Consider the following 25,072-nt stretch of genomic DNA (forward strand, 5'->3'; position numbering starts at 1 on the left):
AAAGAATGTGGGTAACGAGAAAGAATGGCCTGATAAAGGGGCCTGTGTGGATTTGCATTTGTATATCAGGCACAATATTTGGATGTCTTGGAGGGGCAGATGGAAATTTTTTGACCTAAGTGGGAAGCGGAAGTCCTACACATTTCCTTGGGGAAGCCAGAGCTTCTATATGGCTTCTTTCCTGATCCTTATAATCCAAGAGCCAGGACTGTGTGCTGAACAGCTCAGATGGTGTCCGCTCGGGTATCTATAACAAATTGTCATAGACAGGGTGGCTTAAAAGCAAACATTTATTTCTCTCCGTTTGGGAGGTTTGGGAGCCAAAGGTCAGCTGCTGGCAGATCTGGTGTGTGTGAGAGCTCTCTCGCTCTCTTCCTGGCTTGCAGAGGCCCGTACCCGCATTTGGTGGGGGGTAGAGGGGAGTTGAGGGGAGGGCTCCTCTGTCTCTTATGAGAACACTAATCCCATTCATGGGGGCTCCACCCTCATGACCTAAATTCCTCCCAATACCAGCTCATGGGAGATTATAATTTCAATATATAAATTTGGGGGACACAAATATTTAGTCCAGAACAGATGACAGACAAATGAAAAAAATTTGTTATTAATACAAGCTATAAGACTTTTCTACAACTATGACAAATTTTGTTCCCTAAACTATTACGGAATTTACTTCAATCTAATCATGTGGGTATGTATGTGTGTTAGAATTCAAAAGTTGATAATTTTGATTGCACTCCATGGTTAGTGCTCAGGGGATACTCCAGTTCTTTCTGCGTCCTCAGATATCTCAAAATTAGCTAATATGAGCCCCTTTAGGCCCTAAACATAGAACATTTCTTTGAATCATCCAGTCACCTTCAGTGCAGTTTAGTCTTTGTTTTCCCTAAGACTGGGAAGAAAGTGAAATTCACAAGGGAAGGAAAACAGGAGCAGTTTACTCATTAAAACCTTTCTTTGGTAAGATGTAAGTGCATAAATTTAAATAGACATTGCAGTGTCTATTGTTTAATGAAATGCATGTGGCATATGGGGGACATATATGGCAATCGGATTTGGAGTCACAGACTCTGTGTTTATATCTTTGAGGTTGTATATTTTCTTTGTATGACTAATCTTTCTGGCCCGAAGAATTACGGTATGCAAGATTACAAAATGTTAGTGAATAAACTTGCAAGTTCTTCAATATTAAAGTGAGTTCTGAAAACAGTAATGGGAGTCAAGGAAGGTGAGAGTAAGTGCTATGAAAAAGGAACACTCTCACAACCTTCTGTCCTGGCTTTACTGGCAGCGGGGATTTTAAGAAACTTGTAAAGACAGGAATATAGCACTGCAGCTAAAAGACTAACCAATTTCTTAATAAGACCCACAGCCTACATTGTACTCTCAACCCGTCATCAGCATGTGCTAGCTTGGTCACAGCTGGACTGTAGCCGCTTTCTCAGAATCAACGCCTTTGTTTCTGCCCAGTGCCATCTCCACTATTAGCTGTACGACTCTCTCATATCTCCAACTCAAATTTTAGAGAGAACCACATTGGCACAGTTAGAGCTCGGATCTGTTTTGCAAAGCTTTCTTGCCAAGCAGTGCTTACAGACCATGCCAAGCCCATAGATTCTCTACCTTGAGTTGATTAACCATCAGATTCAGTCAGCCATTACCAAGGTGGCTGTTTCATCTGATGAAAAAACATAACTATCGATTCCCAGGGAACCCTCTAGCCATTCATTTAATCAAGGCTTCACATTTGGCAAGTCCTTACATGGGGTTACCATCTTGGCAGTCACCTAAATTGACCTGTTTCCAACGGGTGTAGTCAAGTGAGCTATCAGGACAGCAGTAAAAGATGGACCTTGGCCTTGCTTGACAGCTCAAATTAGGAATTAATAACCTGTACCACCTTTCACACTGAGCATATATCTTGACCTTCAAGACATGGTTGGTCATAGTTGCTATGTATTATAATTAAGTGGCTCTCTGATTCTTGAAAGACAAGCTTGGGAAACACTAGCCATTGTGCAAAGTTATACTTTTCTATGTCTAACAAAATGTGTTTGATAATGAAGATGATTATTTCACATAAACAATTGTATTTTTTCATGCATAACAGAAGGCTATTTAAAAGTTGGGCTGTATTAAAGAAACCATGATCACAGTTTCTTCCAGTCCAGGTACACATTAAATTTTACTTCATTTTACATTCCGGTTTATCTTTGGCTGTTAAAGATCTGGAATGCGCCCAAAACCTTTCTCCCACAGGAGTCGGACCTCTCTGAGGCCGCCTCCCTCTGTGGGGCTTTGCCCTGCATCATTCCCCAGCAGGCTGCATCTCTCCCAGCTCAGCGCTGAAGGGATGCTTCGTTGCATCCTCACAGCCTGGCTGCCTGCCCCTGCCTGAGCCACTTTTTATTTAACTAAACAGTAACTGAAGACATTAAACACACCTAATTCCTATCCAATTTTGTTATTGTAATAAAACAACATACCCAGTCAACATATGTTATATGTTAGATAGAGTTTTTAAGGTTCTTATTGAAATTTCAAAGACTCCTTTTCAAAGGCATTGTGAAGTTAGGAGTTGAAGGTCAAAGTTGTTTTTATTCTGAGCATCAATCTTTTAAAACCCTGTTATCAGCAAGGCCTCTCCTAAGGAATGTGTTAGATATAAATGTTTCAATCATGGCTCATTTTTAAAAGTAAAGATGGAAGGTCACACTTGTTTTATCTGATCGCCCTTGGAAATAGAGCTGTGCCTGCGAGTAGGAGGTTGTTTCCTTCTCCGTGCAGCTTGATGCACTTGGAGTCTCCAAAGGCCTGTTCGCACAGATATAAAGGGCCATGCTTCAAGGCCATTCGAGCAACACCGAGTCTTTGGTAATGAAAACAAAAGAAATATACACAAAGACAGAAACATATTTCAAAATAATGATACAATCATATTCAACTACAGTATTGAATAGCAGGCTGTGTTTATTGTTGACAAATCTAATCTCCCTCCTATCACAATGGGAAGCTTGTTCACATTCATGAGTCCCTCTACATAGCACGCTCACAAAATAGGAAAGGTAGCATTTCCCTTTGACCCACAGCAGCTTTAGGGCGGAATATTGATGCCTGAGAATGTTACTAAAATTTCCTGTCATGATTTTTACTCCAAAATGTAACTTCTGATGAATTCTAAAATGAGTGCCCAGCTGGTGTGGCTCAATGGGTTGAGTGTGTCCTGTGCACTAGGAGATCGCCTGCTCCATTCCTGGTCACGGCAAGTGCCCAGGTTTTGGGCTGATCCCAGGAGAGGATATGCAGGAGGCAGCTGGTCAATGTTTCTCTCTCATCAGTATTTCCATTTCTTTCTCCCTCTCCCTTCCTCTCTCCAAAATCAATAAAAAATATATTAAAAATTGTAATAAAACAAACCCATTAATAAAGGACAAAGTTTCAGCTATAAACTAAGTCATGGGGACAGAAAGCCCAGGAAATAGTCAATAATATTGTAATAGCTGTCTATAGTGACAGATGGTTACCAGACATTGTGGTGGTCACTTTGTAAGGCATGTAAAGGATCACTAGGTTGTGCACTTGGAATTAATATAATATTACATGCCAACTATAGTTAAGACTAATTTTTTGAAAAGACCATGAATGTTCAAAAGCAGCTCTCCAGTATTTTTTTCAAATTGCTTAATATAGTTATGGTGTAATAGTTCTTTTTTTTTTTTTTCTACATGAAATGGACTCGGTATTTCTAGAAGCAAATTACATCTCCATCAATTATTTTTCATTACTATATATTTGATTTTTTTCATTTGTGAGAACACTTTAAAGCAATGTATACCCAAGGCAATTGCCTTCACCACATTAACAATTTTATCTGAGCATTGAGATAATGCTGTTTATTATGTGAGACAGAAAACAAAAGGCCATATCTACAATAGAATTCCAGATCTGAAAGTTCTTATCATTTGATTTTTCTACTAGAGTCCACTGACTTTTATCTAACTCAAAATAACACAATAAATATGACTGAAGTAAAACTCAATTTTCTGGTATCTAATAGCTTGCAATGAACTGGTTCAAAAATTATTTGATGTATTCAAACAATTTTCTTGGTGAAAGGCTTGTTTCATATTAGTAGGAGCAGATCCTGAGATATTAAAATGACACACTGTGAATGGGAGAATAAATACTTCCTAAGAAAGTACTGAAATTAAATTGTAAAATAAGCTATGAACATTGCTTCTCACTCATTCACTCAACAGAACTTACTGGGCATCTTTCATGGGCAATTACAGTGTTTTTGTGGGTGGCACAAAGACAGGTGAACTAAGGTTTGAATCAGCAACCTAGGCATGTGTCCTGACCAGGGATTGAACCCATGGCCCTTCCGTGCACCAGATGACACTGGGAGCCACTGGGCCAGAGCTCTCCTTCCTCTTTAATCACAGCACCCACCCACCATCAGAGCTGATGGCTATGTTTTCTAGTTCACTGAGAAAACAGAGAAGTCAAAATAATTTCCACAGACTTTAAGCAACACATCTTCAGGATGTCTATGTCAGTACATATACATTCACACATTCTCTTTCACTATGTGTGAAACAATTATATTTCATGAAAAGAAAGACTTTCTAATTGTACACTAGATCCCTCCTTGCACTGCAATGACATCACTACAATAACTGTACTTTTTCACTTCCATCATTAGTTGTCCTATTTCTGGACCCTTCCATACAGCAAACAAAGGTGATATGTTTATGTCTATTATAAAGGAACTAGTGGCCCAGTGCGCAAAATTTGTGCACATTAAAAGGGAATTAATTAGAGTAAATATTTTAATATTGCTATTTGCCCTTTCTCTATAATAGAAGTGACAGAGATTAAAGAAAATTAGTAAAATGTATATGAAAATATCCCTCCTGTCAGAGTCTGGGGCATGCTGTGGGACCCAGAGTCAAGTCCCCGCCCACCTGCACGCACCTCGAAATCATGCTAGACCCAGACCTGGCTGGCCCCATGCCCGTCAAGCTCTGCTGGGCAGAGGGTGCAGCCTCAGGTCCCTGTCAAGCCCTGCTGGGTGGGGGATGTGGCCTCAGGTCCCCCAGTGCAGCCTCAGGTCCCCTGGCCTGGCGCTGGGGCGGGGAGCATGGCCTCAGGTCCCCTGGTCCAGATGCAAGCAGGGGGTGCTGCCACAGGTCCCCCAGCCCCGGCTCCAGGGCAGGGTTGAGGCCTCAGGTCCCCTGGCCGGGCCTCAGGTCCTCCAGCTGGGCCTAAGGTCCCCTGGCCCCGGCACAAGGGCACGAGGGCACAAGGGCATGAGGGCGTGATGACCATTTGCATTAGCTCTTTATTATATAGGATATTCTCTTGACTCTCCTGTGCTGTGTGCTGTTGTGCTGTATATCTTCTTGCCCTATTGCAACAATCCTGAAAGAGGTCTCTGCGCTCACTTCCTCCCCAAGCATGCCACCTGGAGATCCGAGAATGGGGCTGGACCATCTGCTCTCCACTGGAAAGGTCTTCTCAAGCCAGCGCTGATCTCTTTGGTTAATCAAATTGCCCATTCCCATCCTTTATATTCTGGGGTCTTCAGCAGCATATGGTTGATCAAAAATCTCTCCTTGGCCAAAACCGGTTTGGCTCAGTGGATAGAGTGTCAGCCTGCGGACTCAAGGGTCCCAGGTTCGATTCCGGTTAAGGGCATGTACCTTGGTTGTGGGCACATCCCCAGTGGGGGGTGTGCAAGAGGCAGCTGATGGATGTTTCTCTCTCATCGATGTTTCTAACTCTCTATCCCTCTTCCTTCCTCTCTGTAAAAAAATCAATAAAATATATTAAAAAAAAAAATCTCTCCTTGAAATACTGTCTTCATGCAGCTTCCTGGCCAATGGAATCTCATGATGGGGGTAGGAGGGTAGTTGTTTTTGTTTTGTTTTTACCCAATGATCCTGACTACTTCTCAGTCTCCTTTGCTGGTTCTCAGTCCTAGATCGTTATGTTGAAAAGACATCCATAAATATTTGATTCCATAAATTACAGTCTTATACATAGCTAACTGCCTCCTGACACCTTCATTTGAATTTCTAACTGTAACTTGTAACTCATCCTCGTCCGAGCAATATTCCTACTGCCCCCAGTCCTGATCCGTTCCTCCTGCAGTCTGTGAGGACAACGCCATTATTTCAATTACTCAGCCCTAGCTATTGCAGTCCCACTGGATTCCTAATACACCATCATCCACTCTGAGAGCAATGCTGTTGGCTCTGCACTGAAAATACAGCCTTATCCGCGGGGAGGGCATTGTGCTGAGTAAAATAAGGAAAACAGAGAGAGACCGGGACTGCATGATCTCATCTGTGTGTGGCATCTGAAAACAATGAACTCACAGAAACAGAGGAGAGATTCGTGGTTGCTAGGGCAGAGCGTGGGGGAAATGGGTGAAGGTCACCTATGGGTACAAACTTCCAGGTAGAAGATAAGTAAGTCTTGGGAATGGAATGTACAGCATGGTGACCATAGTTAATAATTGCAATATAGATGTGAAGTTCCTAAGAAGGTATATTTTAAAAGTTCTCACACATAAAAAAATGTAACTATGTGAGGTGAGGGATATGTGAATTTAAATTATGATAATTATTTTGCTATATAGATACACCCAAAATTACTGTGTTCTATACATTAATCGTACACAATGTTATGTGTCAATTATATCTGAAAAAAAAACCTGAAAATATTTTTAAAATTAAAATAAAAAATAAATAAAACTTTAATTCCTTATTTATTTATTTATTTTTATTAATCCTCACCCAAGGATATATTTTCCATTGATTTTTAGAGAGAGTGGAAGGGAGGGAGTGAGTGGGAGGCAAGAGAGAAAAACATTGATGTGAGAGAGATACTTGATTGGTTCGCTCCTGCACCTGCCCCAACCAGGGTCAGGGATTGAACCTGTGACCCAGGTATATGCCCTTGACTGGGAATTGAATCCAGCACCCTTTGGTCCACAGGCTGACATTCTAATCACTTTGCAACACTAGCCAGGGAAACTTTAATTTCTTTTAAACCTGCAGTGATGTAAGTCACTGTCCTCTGTAACAGAGGATTATTCCAGCGGCCTGGTAACTGTCTCTATAATCCCAACCTTTCTTCCTTAAATATGTTCCAACACAGAGGCTACTTGCATCTACTTATAAAATGTGAACGAGAGTATATCATTCTTTTATCAAATTCTTCCAAGAATTTGAAGGTCAAACCAAAGTCACACAATGGCCGAAAAGCCGCTTGCCAATCGACTCCTTATTCTAACTCACTCTCCACTGCTAACTTAAATACGTGTCTTACCCTCTCCACTTAGTACTGTACTTGCTGCTCTCTCTCCCTGGAATTTCCTCACTCCAGTTCAACACCAAGCAGCTCCTTCATCTTTTTCTGGCCTTGGCTTCCATGTCAGTCTCCCAGTGAGGCCTGCCCTGACTAAGGCAGCTCAAATTATATTTCTCCTTGCTGCAACATCCATCACCCCTTTCTCACTTGTGTTCTCTACAGCAATTGTCATCGTCTAACTTGCTGCATATTTTCCTTACTCATTTGATTAGCTATACAATCCCAGCAGAATTTAAACTGCAAGAGGGTAATGCTTTGTGCCATTAAGTTCACTGATGTCACCCTAGCCTAGAACATGCCCTAGTTTATAGCGGGTCTGTGACAGGTATGTACTGAGTGAGTTGTTTCAATACAGAATTTCAGCCCTTCATAAAGTTTATTAAGGAGATTATTAATCACTGTGCCAATATCCTTTATGAGGTATTAGAAGGGTTTATAGAATTTCTCGTTTAGATGAGATATCAGAGATTCTGACCAAGACTACAGTGCAAGCCAGTGTCTGTATAACAGCCCACACTGAATAAGACATGGGGATAATAACTACCAACTGCCCAAGTCATCAAAATGTGGAGTTGCCAGATTCTTAAAACTTATAGAAAATGAATAAGTAAAACTGTATTATAAAAATAAAACCATAGAGTTAGGAGAGACATCTATCATTCTAAATTAATAGATACAAATAAAAATAGAAGCTGATGATTATTTATTTAACATAATCACAAAAACTCTATAAAACTGTCAGTCAGATAGATTTTGTGCCATTAATTATTGATCCACCTGTTATCTAGGATTGACAATTTGAGGGGATTGACCATTCCTGACAGTAAATCGACTCTAGTACAAGAGTTTATAGAATTGGACCTAGTGCCTCAGCTACTGTGAGACGATCCAAGAAGTGTTACAATAAATACTGATTTTATATTTTAGTTGTTAGGTAAGTTATGCATAAACAATTTGTTCCATTAAGGAAAGGTACTTAGGAGTTCTCCCCTGTGGGATATAGAGCGCTTACCCAAGATAATTAGGATTAAGTATTCATTTTAAATTTGGACGCCATCCAGAAATTATCCCAGACTCACATTCTGTCTGTTGGGGAGAATAATACAACACGGCAGTTGGCTTAGGACTTCCAGCACCATCAGCTCATTCTGCCTCACTCCCCACTACACCATTAAAAGGACATCACTTTGCATGGAAAAAAGTAAAAATAATTCCTATACAATGATATGGTGTCATAATTCCTTGGCCAACGTTTAATACAGTTCATTTGTATTAGAATTACTGTAGGGCATTTAAGGGTGGAATGAGTGTCAGAGAGCTGAAATGCACTATTTTCTTCCTTAGTGTTAAACAGTATCTGATTTTCAAAGATTAAAAAGGCGGCTGATATTTTCAGGATAAATAGCATCAATCACAACAAAAAAGTGTGTGTGTGTGTGTGTTCTTCAGTTATAAAGAAGGTACACAATTGCACAGATGTGGTGAAGACAAGTTTAATTATATTTCCTGTTGAATTCTGGAACAGAGAGAAATAAATCACGTAACATCTGCCAGTTTGGTTGCAGCTATACTTTATAGACTGGTGTGGTCACTTTAATTAATGGCTGTGCCTGCATTTACTAGAAGAACCTGGAATTTATATACAACGCATTCATCATGCTTTCATGGGAAATGAAAATCACACGATAGCGTAGAGAACACAATACATTCTGAGGATCCAGGTAATTTTCCTACAAGGGGTGAGGAGTAGGTTGTGCACCCGGAGCCCCAATTTCTGCAACAGTGCAGATGACATGCTGCAAGTGACACTGTCCAATTACTGTGAACGGCTGCTTAGTGCCATCCATCTCTGTCCTTTAACTGTCTGAAGTGCACACCGTGGGCTTTTAACAGAAACAATTACAGAAGTGAACTAGGGACCAAACACGCTGATTGCATGATTTGGGGAATGGAACCAAGCATTAAAACATAGTTCCCTGACATTTTCAATTAATGATAGGAACTGCCGAAGCAGTTTGTTTTAATGATTTCATGAATACAATTTTGAAAAACTAAACTATAAACAATTTACAACTTTTTTTATGGAACTGATTTCTAGAGCACATTTTTATTAACCTCTCAAATTCCTCATTAATCATTTTTTAGCCCTAATTCCACTCTTGTTAGATACTAGGAGGTGTGTGCAGGCTCTGGGGTAAAGAAGAACATTAATCAAAATTTAGTGAAAAATATTTTTCCACTCAATCAGTGGACACAAAAAAAGTTCAGCAAATTATTTATGAATCAAAAATGGAATTTGCAAGTTCTATATCTGGCCTTGTTACACATAAAGGAATCGATAATGTTTCCAATAAATATTATCATGAATAATTAGCAACGTTATTTTGACAGGGAATATCCAACAAGTTTCTGAATGAGGTATCAGAGGTGAACTTGGAGGAAAGGATATTAAGTTTGAGATTCCACTTGGTCAAGTGGACATATCTCATAGATAATTATATATGAAAATCTATAGTTAATGTGAGAATACAAAATTAATGATATAACTATTTAGACATTTTCTTCATGTAGATGGTCTTTAGAGCCATGAAATTTTATTTGGTTATCAAGAAACTAATGTCGACAAAAAAGCAACAACAACAAAAAAACCCTAAGGTATTTTGTACTAACAATTCTTAGACATAAGGATAAGGGAAAATGAGAAGAAATTGACAATGAATTTTCAGAAAAAATAAATAAAAGAAACACAGATTATAATGCCCTGAAAGACAAATAAAGAAAAATCTCATGAAAGAAGAGTTCAACCAGATCAAATGTTCACACGGGTCAAGTGGAATGTGGAACACAAACTGGCCATTGAGCTCAGAAACATACAGGTCGTTATTATCTTAGAGTGTGGGGCAATAGTTGTGTTGGAGTGGGTTTGTAAAGCCATGGAAGAAGAGAATTGAGACTTGTATACATGGATAATTGTTTTGAGATGTTTTTTATAAAATGAAAGATAGAAGTAAGGCCATAGTTGAAGGGGAAAGTACAGTCAAGAGTGTTTTGTTGTTGTTATAATTTTATATATATTTTTTTTAATATGGGATAAAGAGTACCATTTTTTGTATGCTGATGGAAAAGGTTCACCACAGGAGAAAAATTGATAATATAAACAGCTGGATTCAGTGTATGCTAGTCAATTATATTTTTAACAACTACCTCATATAAGTAAAAAGCAGTAATTTTAAAAAAAGTGAGTTAGGTTAGTATTTCCCTGATAGTTCATATGGTTTCTTGTAGTTCTCACTACATATTCACCCCACCATTTCTGCGTGTCAAGAATTACGCTGTTTGGGTGATAAACCAGTGAATAAAATCCCATTCCTTTTACCATAGTGATGGAACCAGGAAAACCAAACCTGAAATAATTAGAACATGGTATCTCCCTGGCTGAAGGGATTAAGTCCAGTCATGGTTCATGCAATGAAAAGCTCACTCTGCACAAGAGGCTCTGTTCGTTGGAGACCTGTGATTGCTGGAGCCAGTTGCTAAAGTGGAGGAAGCCTATTTGAAGAGGAAGTTGATATGGGGGATCACAAGCTTAGAGAATTTTAAACAAACCATGCCAGAGCCTTAAGTAAACTGTATCTAGGAAATTTAATTATATGAGTCAATGCATTCCCTCTGTTGTTTAAATAAGTTTGAATTGAGTTTTCTATTTCTTGGAATTAAAATTGTCTTAAGTCTGCAATGGACAGAAAAGCAAACCTTGATTTACATAGTTGGCACTTACTAATTATGCAGTGATGGTGGTTCACATAAATTGTGTTGTTTTGTTTTGTGTGTGTGTTTTTCTGAAGATAGAAACACATAAACATAAAGAAGTGAACTTTCTAGTAAAGGAAACTTTGATTACCCTGGGAGGCCCAAGATACAGCTCATAAGCCTCATTTTCCCATCCTATGTGTTTTATAAAGCTTCCTTTCAATTTAAAAGTTCAGTTAGAAGACCTTTGCTTCCATTCACATTTAACATCCTTTGACCCTGAGTGCAGTGTGGTTGTACATCACCACTGATTTCATTAATAAGGCACTGCTTTTATCAAATTACTAGAGGCCCACTGGCCACATGAGACCCAGACCCTGCGCACCGCGGGACCCAGCGTCAAGTCCCCACCCACCCACATGCGCCTCGCCAAGCACGCAGCCCCGCTCACCTGTGCGCCTCACGGCAGCCCCACCCACCTTGAAGACAGTTATGGACGGAGATAAGAGTAGTTTCCTGCCTTGACCTTTCCTTCTCAGGAGCACTTAAATGGACCTTCATTGGAAGATGAGAATTGAACAGAGCAACACTTACTTGTTCCATGAAAAAATCATATGACGTTCAGCAGGTGCCTTTTCGCGTTTGGTTGTTACAGGGTGACTGCGTCACAGCCACAGGGTTTTTATAATAGAGATTCTACCTGTTAGTATAACAGTGGGGAATTGTAACCCTCTCCACCATTCTTTTGGCATTGCTTCTATAAATGCTAACTCTGACTAATATGTCACTTGTAGATAAGCAACATCCTATATAATAAAAGCATAGTATGCAAATTGTCCCAGAGTTCTTCCTGGAGTTTGACCAGGGGGCAGGCTGGCCAGGGGAAGGGAGGGAGCACCTGGCCGGCAGCTGCTAGGGAATCTACCAGCGCACAAATTTCATGCACTGGGCCTCTAGTGTTTGTATAAGAATCCTATGAACTAACTTCAGAAGATACAGACTCTGACTTCAGTCATCCTAGTTCCAGGAAATTTTCTGACCTTCAACTATAAAACCAGGATGATACAGAACTAGGATGACAAAGACCAGGACGATGAACAGCAGACCATCACTTGACCAGTTTTGAGATCCTTATTGGAATGGACCATGCTGGCCTGCACATAGAGAACTTTTTAGACCCTCCCCTTGAATTATTTGTTCTACTTTCCCTCTCCCTCCTTATAAAAAGCTCTGCCTGGACTGAGGTGGAGAGATTGGCATTGCAAGAGTCTCCCACCTTCTCAGGTGGCTGACACTTGAATAATCCTCTTCCTTTCTCACCAGCATCTGTTTCATGAGTTTGGCTTTTGTGGCATCAGGAAGCCAAACCTTGGTTTTGGATACATTAGCATAGTACACAATTTTTTACATGACCTAAGAATTGAAGAAAACAACTTGCAAGTGTAATAATAGATTTCAGAAGATTGGCACTAAGAAACTTAATTCAATGGATATTATTAACTAGATAACATGTGCTCAATTATATATAGTAGACAGAATTAAAAACCAAAGAGGAAAAATCCTAACTTGATGAAGTTTACAGGCTGGTGGAATATAGACATGCAAACATATAAAATGCAATATTCTAAATGTGTGTTCTAGATGCATTTAAAAGTAGTATGTTGGTAATAACCTAAAGAACAGTCACTTCTGCCTGAAGAGGTCAAGTTAAACTACTAGGAGCTGGACCCTTTTAAAGTAAGACTTAACATATAAGTAAATTTACCAGGCATGAAATCAGGAAGAATGGGGTGTTCATTGCCCTGAAACTGCACTGCTCCGGGGGAAGAAGGGGACTTCACCTCCCTTTTATACCTGAGGTCTGGCCTTGCAAAGTCACAAAGCAGATACCTCCTACTGGCTGTCTTTAAAGTGCATAGAGGGTTATTGAAAATGCTAGAAAGGATGGAGGGAAGCAGGCAACGCACAGGAAGCAGCTTGTGGAAGAAACTTTGGTTCTCTGTGTGCTGCTGGCAGTGGAAATAGAGAGCTGAGTGCACTAGAAAGAGTGTCATTAATGGGAATTTATGACAATGCACAATTAAGATGTGTGAAAACGTGAAGGTCATAGCGGGGAGAGTCCTATGCATAAACTAATTAATGTTGACTTTATCATTTGAGTAATGAGTAGCCATTGAAGAATTTTGAGAAACGGCGACATGATTGAGATGGTCGTTACAATGACCACATGAAGGGCATTTGGAGAGTGGGCAGGAATGGCAGGAAGGTTAGAAGAAAGCAGGGCATTTAGGAAATCACTGCAGAGGCCAGGGAAGGGTTTTACTGGCCCAGCTGCAGCAATGGCAGCAGATCTGTACAGAAGGGAAGAAGTCTGAAGTGATTACCAGCATAGTAAGTAGTAAAACAGATCTCGGACAGTGATTTATTGGTTACAGTGGACAAAAGCACCGGGATTTGCAGCTTGTACAATTGAGTCGATAGCAGAGTATTTTCTGTACAAGAAGAGACGTACAGGAGTGAGAATTGATACTCCGTTTGGAGTTTAGGACATAAATCAACAGTCCATCTAAAAGATCTTGGGATGTATTTCCCAAGTACAGATGCTTTTATAGGTCCTGGAATATTTCAACAGTGAATTGTTTTTGGAAAGGTAAGAATGAAAAAGTCACCAGGAAGTCCTCGTGTTCATCCAGTGGTCGGCAAACCGCGTCTCGCGAGTCACATGCGGCTCTTTGGCCCCTTGAGTGTGGCTCTTCCACAAAATACCACGGCCTGGGCAAGTCTATTTTGAAGAAGTGGCATTAGAAGAAATTTAAGTTTAAAAAATTTGGCTCTCAAAAGAAATTTCAATCGTTGTACTGTTGATATTTGGCTCTGTTGACTAATGAGTTTGCCGACCACTGTTCTAGACTATTCAGTGGCCCTGGAATTCTGCAGGGGACAGGGAGCGCAGCACTTTTAACATTGCCAGTCGTCATGTTTTTTCAGTATGTACCCATTCACGAACAATCTGCCTGAGAAAAAGCGCCTCATCAGATAACACAGGGGGCTTCCTACCATACTCAAATTTCTTCAATTTTTACCAAAATAAACTAACTTCTCATCTTCTCATCTGTAGGGGCTCACATGTTAACAAAACAGAAAAAAGCTTCTCTTGGATCTTGTATTTTAGTGACTAAAAGTATAACACAACATATCAGTGTTGGAATTTAGAAAGTGAATGATAATAACTGAATAATAAATTGTTGCAAAGTATAGGTGGTTCCCAGTTATTTGCATTCAAAAGAATTCAAGGAAAGATATATGACATTTTTGGCATATAGTAGAAAGAGTTCAAATAATTGAGTGACATTGTTATAACAAAACTTTTGGATTATTTCTACTTATTGTTTTCAACCATATTTCATAGGATTACAGTACACAAATCAAAACAGCTGATGCTGCTGAGTCCTGTCTTATTCTTGCAGGAATGACATCTATGTGCAAGACACTTTACAAAAGAGACCTGCTTATCTCAGTTATGTGCAGTTTCATAATTTTACTTGGATATTCAATAATTATTTATCAACAATGTAATGTCTGTTGTATACTAATTCCAGAAGATACTTTTAAAATGATTAGACTGTTCTGCTCAAATATGAATTTTAAAGTATTTTCTATTTAAAGTTATAAATATAGAGAGATGATGTAGATGTAGATATAGACAGATATTGTTAAAGATTATAATAAAACTAGGGGCCCAGGAACTGTGAGCTGCGAGGCTGCAGTAGGCACAGGGATGGGTCTCAGCCCATCCTCCGCACCCCTGCCCGACCCCTCTCACTGGGGCCCCTGGTCCCCTGTCTGCCAGCAGCCCCACTCCCGCCACTGACACTCCCACATGCTGATGGTGCCGGCCCCGCTTGCACCTGCTGAAGGCACAGCAGCTCCTGCCCGAATAGCCCCTCAGGAGCAGAGGGAGGTGGAGAAGCCCTCAGGGGCAACAAGGGCCGGCAGCTGCCACTCGCACCCGCTGATGGCACTGAGCGATGGGGGTTGGCGCTGGGCACCGGCAGTGAGTGTGAGCAGCAGCTCTGGCACCGGCAGCAGGTGTGAGTGCTGGGCGGGACCACGGTGTGCAGGAACAAGGAATTTTCAGTAACCACCAGAGGCTCACCCTGATGACAGCCACTGGCGCCCCGCCTTGGTCTGGCGCCCCCCCCTCACCTGCTCCACCATCCCGTCATGGCCAATGCCTGCTATGTTTCGTGCATGCCCCCTGGTGGTCAGTGCACTTCATAATGACCAGTTGTTCGATTGTTCGGTTGTTACAGTTGTTCCGCCATTCGGTCTATTTGCATATTAGCCTTTTGTTATATAGGATAGTACACAAACTTTAAATCATAAGAGCACATATTAGAATATATCTATTTGTAGGAAGTGTAATAAGATTAAAATTTAAGTTAAAAACAAAATTATGTAAAATATTCAATTTTAAAAAATAACTTTTTAAAGTGATATTAGTACTATCAATTTGGCATTTAGAATTGTTTGTTCTTTCCAAAATTAGAAATGACAATATTATGAATTACCTTCTCTCAAGGTCTTTAAGCCTCTTGAGAGCAATGTCCCTGCCTCATTCACTGTATCCCTTATCACAATACTCACTAAGCATATTATTTAGTACTGAGTAACAAAGAATCCCCAAACTGAGTGTCTTCAGTTAACAACAGTTATTATCCAGAGATGCTGCTCATCGGGGATATGAGTTCAACCTAGCTGAATTTACTGACTATGGGTCTCTTACCAATGAAAGTCAACTCAGAAATTTCTGGGAAGGATCTGCCTTTTCCCGACTTTTGTGTTTGTTGGTGGGATTTAGTTTCTTGTGGGTTGTTAGACTGATGCCCCAGATGCTCACAGAAGTTATCTCTCCCTCTCTTCTTAGCCACATGGACCCATCCATAGGGCATCCCAAACATGCTAGTGTGCTTTATCTGATCAACCAAGCAAGAAGGCACAAGATGGTTCCAGCAAGAGAGAGAGAGGGGCCAGACTAGCAAGAAAGCCACAGTCTTTTGTGGTCTAGTCATGGACGGGATAGTGTATGATTTTGGTTGTATTCTACTGGTTACAAGCAAGTTAATAGGTCCAGCCCACACTTAAAGACGGAGAACACAGGCATGAATATTGGTAGGGGGAAGTCACTGGGAGCCATGCCAGAAGCTGCCTAAAACAGAAGTCGCTATGCCTTCACTCCATAGATGTTTAAATGAAGTTAAATCAATAAACACTGATTTGGTATCCACCATGTACCATGATGGAAAGAAACAGACATTATATATAGTGTTATTGCTAAACCAAATGCAACATTTATATTAATTTAATGTAAAAAGTGTTATAACTAATCATTTTGACTGCAGACATATAAATATTAAACTAATAGAAAAAATAGACAATGCAATTAGTTTAGAGACATCATATTATATGACAAAAATTAAATTAAATGGTGTCAGTCCCTTGGAGACATTTTAAATCCATAAGAGACAACCATAGATGTATCAAGCATTAGGTTTTAAGGGAATCCATATCCACAAACTGTTAGGTACTTAAAAATTATATTTCAGTGTCTTATTCAATGGTTTAATGATTGTAAGACTGTGCCCCAGGCACCCCAAAAATGTTTTTAAGGTGTCTGCCTGCTTAAAATTATTTCCATAGTAACATAAAGACATAGTTTGCCTTTTTACTCTCGTTCTTTCAAGAGCTGACAGTAGAGTGTCCCTGGGCTTATATTGCATTCGATCTCACAACAGAATGAAAAGCAGACATGAAAATTAAGTTGATGTATAAGTAAAACTTCTTTAAGAGAATAGACAACATTTTTGAAAAATATAGTTATCTTTCACAAAAATCATCATTTATGTTAACATATTACATGCTTAAGCTATTTTTCAATGAGATAAATATGTTATTCAACTTATAAGTTTTAATTTTAATATACCTGTTAATAAATATAGTTGACATAAACTAAAGCTCTTCAAAATCCTTAATAATTTTCCAGAGAGTAAAGGAATCCTAAGACCAAAAGTTTGAAGAAACTGAGGTAGACAGTTCTGAAAGCACCGGTGAGTTTACGGGGGTCAGAGTGTCCCCAGAACGTTCCACCTTGGCACATGGATTATTTCTAGCTGAAAACAATTAAAGCCCAAACCTCAGGAAGGGTTTTTTTTTTACCGCCCCCTTTTCTTCTTTAAAGGGATTCCAGCAAGACCCTCAGCAGGAAAAGAACTTTAGCACAATCACCATTGCCCATTCACTCCAGCACCTATGAGTTAAGTATGGGAGACAAGAAGCATCCATGCAAAACCGTTCACTCCATTGCCCTGATCCCATTGCTTCTGAGTTGACCAGCAAAAATTGGCTACTTTCTTGGTTACATGGTTTGTGAATTGCCTGTTTCCCATTTAAAGCCCCAAACATGGTTCCCTCCTCCTCCTTTGTCCAAAATAACATATATATTTCACTTTGCCTCACTGTGTTTGGAGTTTTCATGCTTATGAATTTCCTACGTGCCATATCAAAATTTGATTTCTTCTGTTACTTTGCTGAATGTTGTTTGAACTATTCAATCAGCCACAAGAACCAAAGAGATGGAAAGTTTCTGCAGCTCCAATAGAAAATAAATTTATATTATTAGACTTATTTTCTTATAATACAGTTGCTTAGTTAAGTTCAAAGTGTACAAGTTACCACTTCAGTAAGCCAAAGCATTCTTGGAAATGATAATCATCTTTTAAATAAGGAAATCATTTTGAGTGTGAATGTGAAATCAATGGCTCCATAAATCACAGCAAGAATATTTATTACATTAATGTAACTGGAAATATTAAAACAATATTTTTTCTGTGTAATAGAGTAAGATTATAAAGTCAAGATCATAATTATATCAGCAAAACCAGTGTGAGGGCAAAGTATAATGCCTTTTAATGCATTTTAGGTATATTTCAATAAGGCTTACATTTTATCTTGTAAAAAAAATAAGGACTGTAAGTATGGTGGGATACATTTTGCTAATCTGCTGATATAAAAATACACCATTTCTTCACAATAGTATAAGAAAACCTCTCGTATCTCTAATAACATATATTCGGGAGATTCTTTTTCTTTAGTAATTCATTTTAATGATACATTTTTTTTATTGCTGAGAGAAATGCCCTGTGGTGTACCTGGTGGCACCTTGCGAGACCAAGGCCGGGGAGGCAGGTCAGAGGAGCTCAGGAAACCCTTCCTGCGTGCCCAGCACTGGTCACGCGCCTGGGCGAGCACGGGAACATTTAAAGAAATCACACACATGATTTCTAGTGCATGGCGGCCTCTGAAAGGATTGGCCCAGAAAAAGACAGCTGCGAGAGGCCCAACACAACACAGGGCCGTTGCCAGGCTCACAGACACAGCCCACGCCCGAAGACGCTGCACAAAGACCAGCATCACTGAGCCAACTCCCCCAGGCACAGAGCCCTCAACAGCTGAGCGGAGCGCCCCATAAGGCAGTGGGGAGGCATCAGGTTAGGAAAGGCGTCGGGAAGAACAGAAGGCAAACACTGAGCTTCTCCAGAGGCGACTGGGTTGTACTCAGGTTCCAATCCTTGTCTAGAAAAAAGGAGAACAAAAAGGGAAGAAAAATTGTATTACATCTTAGGACATTTGAAACCAGTGGTTATATGAATCAAAATAAATACAAAAAGCAAACACACACAGAAAAGCTCATCTCTAAGTTAAATGGACTTTATTCCACCCGGAGACCTGACAGAGCAAGAGCCCAGAGTGTACCTGTGCTCTCTGTCAGGCTCCGCGCTGTGTGCCTGCACAGGACACGTGGAGAAGCAGAAGAAAGAGGCCACGGCCAGAGATAGAACAGCCAGCAGGAATTAGAATGAGCAGAAAAAGGGATTTTTTAATAGGAAGTACCACTTTTTAAACAGGGTATAAATATGTTAACTAATCTAGTGGATAATTAGTGAAACATGTGTAAGCAGATGGGAGACATTCAAAAGGAAATCAAACTACAAAAAGGAATAAAAACCTCATGGAAGACTTCACTGGATGCGCTGAACAGGAGTCTGGCCACGAGAGGAGGAGAAGGGGCAGTGGACCTGAAGACAAATCCTAGAGATTAGCAAGAGTGAGCACACAGAAAATAAAGAGTGGGCCTGAGGTCTACGGCACAGTATCATGTGTTTAACATGTGTGTAACATGTTGCAGAGAGTGAGAAGAGATTAAATAGTAATGGACTTGACAAAATATTTGAAGAGAATAATGGTGAAACATTTTCAAAGAATTAAACATTCAAATATTGTTAAAAGGAATATATATTGAGAAAGTTTACTCAGAATAAGTATATACATTTACAGATATACATACACATATATAATCTCAGCAAATATATATAACAATATAGCCATTTATAAGACTATAAGTCATATTCATATATAATAATATGTACATATATAGGAACATGTTTTACATACTTCTATGAGAAGATATGTGTAAATATACATGTGTGAATACATTTATCAGGCTTCCACAATCTGGTAAAACCATATACAGATACAGCTATCATCATATTAATTAGAATATATTGAATACTTTCTCCTGATTTGGGACAAAATGTATGTCTACTTGCATCATATCCATTAAATACTTCACAGGTAACTTATTCAATGCAACAAAAGACAAATAAATGAAAGGCATAAAGATGAGAAAGGAGTAGGAAAAGTTTTTAAAATAAAATTAAATCTTACATTAAATCATCTATATGTATGTATGGATATGTGTGTTTGTGTTCAAAAGCCAAGATATTTACAAAAAAACACAAAAAACAAAAAACAAAACAACAACAAAAAAAACAACCCTCAAACAAATAAATTCAGTAAAGTCTTAGGATGCAAGTTCAATATAAAAATATTACTTGTATTACTACATACTAAAAGCAAACAAACACTTGCACAATTAAATGCTGAAAATATTATTTACAAGAACATCAAAACTTATACAAAATTTAAGAAGAAATTTAACAAAACAGAGGTAAAAATTTCAACTGAAATGAAACAAGTCAGAAATGAGAAAACTTTTTGAAAACTGTATTAATAGAGAGACATACTATGTTCATGGGTTACAAGTATATATTTTATTAAGCTATTTGTTCTCTTCAAAATGATTTGTAGGTTTAACAAAACCCTATAACAATTATGTAGGCTTTTTTTTGTCAAAGTTAACAAGCCAATTCTAAATTTTACACAGAAATGTAGAGAATTTATAATAGCTTAAGAAGAATGAGACAATTTGGCAGACACATTTATTTTACATATTACAGTAAAGAAACGGTGATAGAGATAGCATTTTATTACCATAAATGTAGACAAATTGATCAATGGAACAGAATTTAAACAGCCTGAACTAGATCCACTCATATATCGTCAATTGATTTTCTACATATGCACTAAGGCAATTTGAGGGGGATAGAAAAATCAATTATAGAAATGGTGTTGGACCAGCTGGATACACACACGCAGAAATAAACCTTGAACCCTATCTTATTACTGAAAATTTAAAAATAACTCAAGAAGAATCATGAACCTGAACCAAACTGGAGCTGCAAACTTTCTAAAGAAAACAGCAGCACAACTGTGATCTTAGAATAAGCAAAGATGCTTTTTGTACATGTAACAAAACCACTGAACATTAGAGAAAAATGATAAAATTTGCTTATGCAAGATAACTTCCAATTATCATGAGATATTAAAATAAAACAGGTAAATCCTATCATGTGAAAATATCCTGAGTACCCATGTTTTACAAAGTATTCATATCTATAACGTGGAAAGATTCCTGCAAGTCAAAGGTACAAAAACACCCAAAATTATAAATTAGCAAAAAGATCTAAAAAGGCACCCCCCAAAATAAGGTATACTAATGGTGAATACACACATGAAAATGTGCTCATTATAATTATATGATGAAAATTTACACTACAATGTATTGTGATACCAATTCCTAGGCTAGGAAAAAGGACAACATTAACAATTTTAAATATCACTGTGAAGTGGTGGCACATTTCCAATGAGAGTACAGGGTAGTAGAAGAATGTGGCAAAGTGGCCTGGCACTTTCTCACGAAGCTAAAATATCATGTGACTCAGCATCCCACTCCTGTAAATTCACATACCAGTTTTAAATACATGTTCACAGAAAGTCTTGCATAAGAAGGTTTTTAGTGGCCAAAAAATTTTAAAAAAAAAAGGTCAAAGTGATTTAGTCATATGTTCATGCAATGTAAAACCATCACTGATAAAAGAGAACGATGCAAATCGACCATACCACCAGCCAATCAGGAGTGAGTATGCAAATTAACCAGACAAAGATGGTGGGTTAATTTGCATATGCAGGCACCCAGCGGCCTAGGTCCCCCGGGACCCAGGCTGCTTTGAGCTTGTAGGCCCACATGTAGGCCCTGAGCTGTTGGAGTCCCAGAACACCCCTGGCCACTCCTGGCCTATGGGCCTTGGCGCTGAGTGGCCAGGGGTGGGGCGGCAGAGGCTTGAGCAGGGCCGGAGCAGAGCCGGGGGGCCCTGTCCAAGCCATGGCACAGGCTTGATCAGAGCCAGGGTGCTCTGCCCAAGCCACAGCAGAGGCTTGAGCGGAGCGGGGGGTCCCTGCCCAAGCTGTGGCAGAGGCTTGAGCAGGTCCGGAGACGGGGCATGTGCTGGCCTTGGCTTGCCAGCAGTCCTGCCTCTGCGTGTGAGCTGCAGAGGAAACACCTTTTCTGACCGCTCATTGGCTAAGCTCCCTGTACACCACTGGTAATGTTCTTGGTAACTTGGGTAATAAGAATCCAAAAAGACGATCTAGGGTATTTCCACCCCACTCCTGGAGGAAAAAACGAAGGTGCACTGCTGGAGGGCTAAGAAATGTCATATCCTGCCCTAGCCAGTTTGGCTCAGTGGATAGAGTCTCGGCCTGCGGACCACAGAGTCCGGGTTCAATTCTGATCAAGGGCATGTACCTAGGTTGCAGGCTCCTCCCTGGCTGGGACCCAGGTCAGGGCTCATGCAGGAGGCAACCAATCAAAGTGTCCCTCTCACATTGATGTTTCTCTCTTTCGCTCTCTCTTCCACATTCTCTAAAAATCAATGGAAACATATCCTCAGGTGAGGAAAGAAAAAGAAAGAAAGAAAGAAAGAAAGAAAGAAAGAAAGAAAGAAAGAAAGAAAGAAAGAAAGAAAGAAAGAAAGAAAGAAAGAAAGGTCATATCCTATGAAAGACACATCTTGAAAATGCCTAAAGAAAGTTGTCATTTTTTCATGATGAAGGGACTGGAGTCTGTGTTGATGAAAACACCTTGGCGGCCACGGTGGCTGGCAATGGCTTCAGCAGTGGGGTGATGGGGCTGGTGCCTTCTCCTGACCAGCCGGTTGCATCCCACAGAGGGAGGCCAGATTGTGACTTAGGCCCGCTCCCCCCGGGGAGCGGGCCTAAGTTGTCAATAGGACATCCCCCGAGGGTTCCCAGTCTGTGAGAGGGGGCAGGCTGGACTGAGGGACACCCCCTCCCAGTGCACAAATTTCGTGCACTGGGCCCCTAGTCTTATATAATAAAAGGCTAATATGCAAATTGTCCCCTCGGGAATTCGACCACTCACTATGACATGCTCTGACTACCAGGGGTGGCGCAGAACGAAGGAAGGCCCCAGCTGGCAGCTGGCAGCCAGGGTAAGTAAGGCCTGATTGGCTTTCTAGGGATACTACCCATGCACGAATTTTGTGCACCGGGCCTCTAGTACAGCAATAAATGGAACATACACAGATCCCTACAACAGCATGGATGTGGAATTAAAAAAAAAAACAAAAAAAAAACCCTTCTACTGAGGGAAGAAGCTAGGCAAGACACAATGAGAGATGCTGCAATATGAATTCAAGAATTCAAATAGGAGACCTGAGAGAACATTTTAGCACACAGGCAATGTCATGTTTCAGGTTGGATGGTGGTTACATGAATGTGTAAACCACTGTCAGAATTCATTTATCTGTTTACTTAATATATGTGCATTTTTATTCACACCACAATAAAAATCATATAATCCTGTGACATTTTTACATAGACATTAAATTATTAAAGAATTTATATGAAAGGGATTAACTCTTAAAAGTAACTCCAGATTTTGACATTCCATTTGGGCAGGATTTAAAGAACAGCCTTCTTATCACGTGTGTGACGAACTGGATGTGTTTTCAGGATTTCCTTAACAATTGCATTTCTTTAATGAGGGTCCCTCAGTGCCCACTGTATGGGGCAGAGACTGTACTGTGTGTCAGGGAGACAGCAGTGATTATAAAATGATTTCTATTGCTTTGGGATTATAGTAAAAGGGGACCCAGACTAGTAATATCCAAGGGCCATAGATATATAGTCTTTAAATAAAGCAGTTATTGACAAAATTGAGGCAATGCATATCCATGTTTTAAAATGTATTCCACATTACCCTAAGTTTAAAAGTCCCTGTGATGTTATATTATTCAGCTCCAAATCTGCTTTCCAAGGCATTTAAAGTTTATGTGTAGCTTAAAGAATCTCTTAAAAATTATTAATTAAGTGACCTTCACATGACATTTTCAAAATCAATCCAAAAAGAAAATCCTTAACAAATAATGGAAAATTTGAGAGAAAGAACATCATAAGCAGGTAGATAAGAATAATAATTATATCATAGATCAATTCAGATAAGCAATACATTAATGTTCATTAACAACATTAATAAAGTATAAAGCCTCATAAAATTATAATTTTTATGAATAGTGTATTAAGTTGTGGACTGGGGCTGGATTCTGTCTTAATCCATATTAGCTCCTATCCTCTGACCTCTCCCTACAAAAGAGTTTTGACAAGATTGCTGACACATTTAACTTGTAAAAAGTGCTGGTCCAAAATGGTAATTTTAGCATAGCAAAATTAGTCTCACACACACCTATCTCATTATAAACCCACAAAACCAAACCAGGAAAAACAAATACTTCACATTTGCCAAAATCATTCAAATTTCATCAGATTTTTGTTATACAATTTTAGGTCCAGTTTCTTAAAACATATGATTGTGGAAATATAGAATGTTGACAGGTTTAGCTCCTTGTAGCAACAGCCAGATTCCATGTTTCATTTTTTTATATATTTTAATTGATTTTAGAGAGAGAGGAAGAGAGAGGGAGATAGAAACATGGATGAGAGAAAAACATCTATTGGCTGCCTCACGCATACCGTCTACTGGGGCGGAGCCCCAAACTCAGGCATGTGACTGGGAATCCAACCTGCGACCTCTAAGTGCAGGGGATGACTCCCAACCGAGCAACACCAGCTGAGCTCCATTGTTCATTCAATTCAGTGCAGAGTGGAGAGAAGCCAGGAAAAACTGTTTAAAGCATAGCTAACGTTTTAATTTCGATATGAAGTAGTCATAGATGCATGTTTACAAGCCTGTGTTAGCTCCTTGTGGCTGCTGTACCTGGCCACCCCACACCTCATGGCCTCAGATAGAACGTTATTCCCTCCTGGTTCTAAGGCCAACAGTCTGAAATCAGAATCCCTGAGCTGAAGTCAAGGTGATCTACTCAATTAAAGCAGCATGATCCACAGTATAGAAAAAAAGAAGTATTAATTTGATATTTGGTCATTTGATACACCATTATTCCTTACCATTATCTGCTAAATCCTATAATAAAGATAAGTATGAAAATGAATATGACAAGAATCATCTTAATACCAGGAAAGGGCAGAGGATATAGAAATGGAATGAAGCTTCAATTTTGAATGTGTGAAACCATATATATATAAAGAGCCAGGGTCCATAACATCCAAAATGACCGAAGGCTAGACCTAACACCCAGACTGTGCATGCAGCAGGCTCTGGTGG

This window comes from Plecotus auritus (assembly GCF_963455305.1).
Source record: "Plecotus auritus genome assembly, chromosome: 11".
Lineage (NCBI taxonomy): Eukaryota > Metazoa > Chordata > Mammalia > Chiroptera > Vespertilionidae > Plecotus > Plecotus auritus.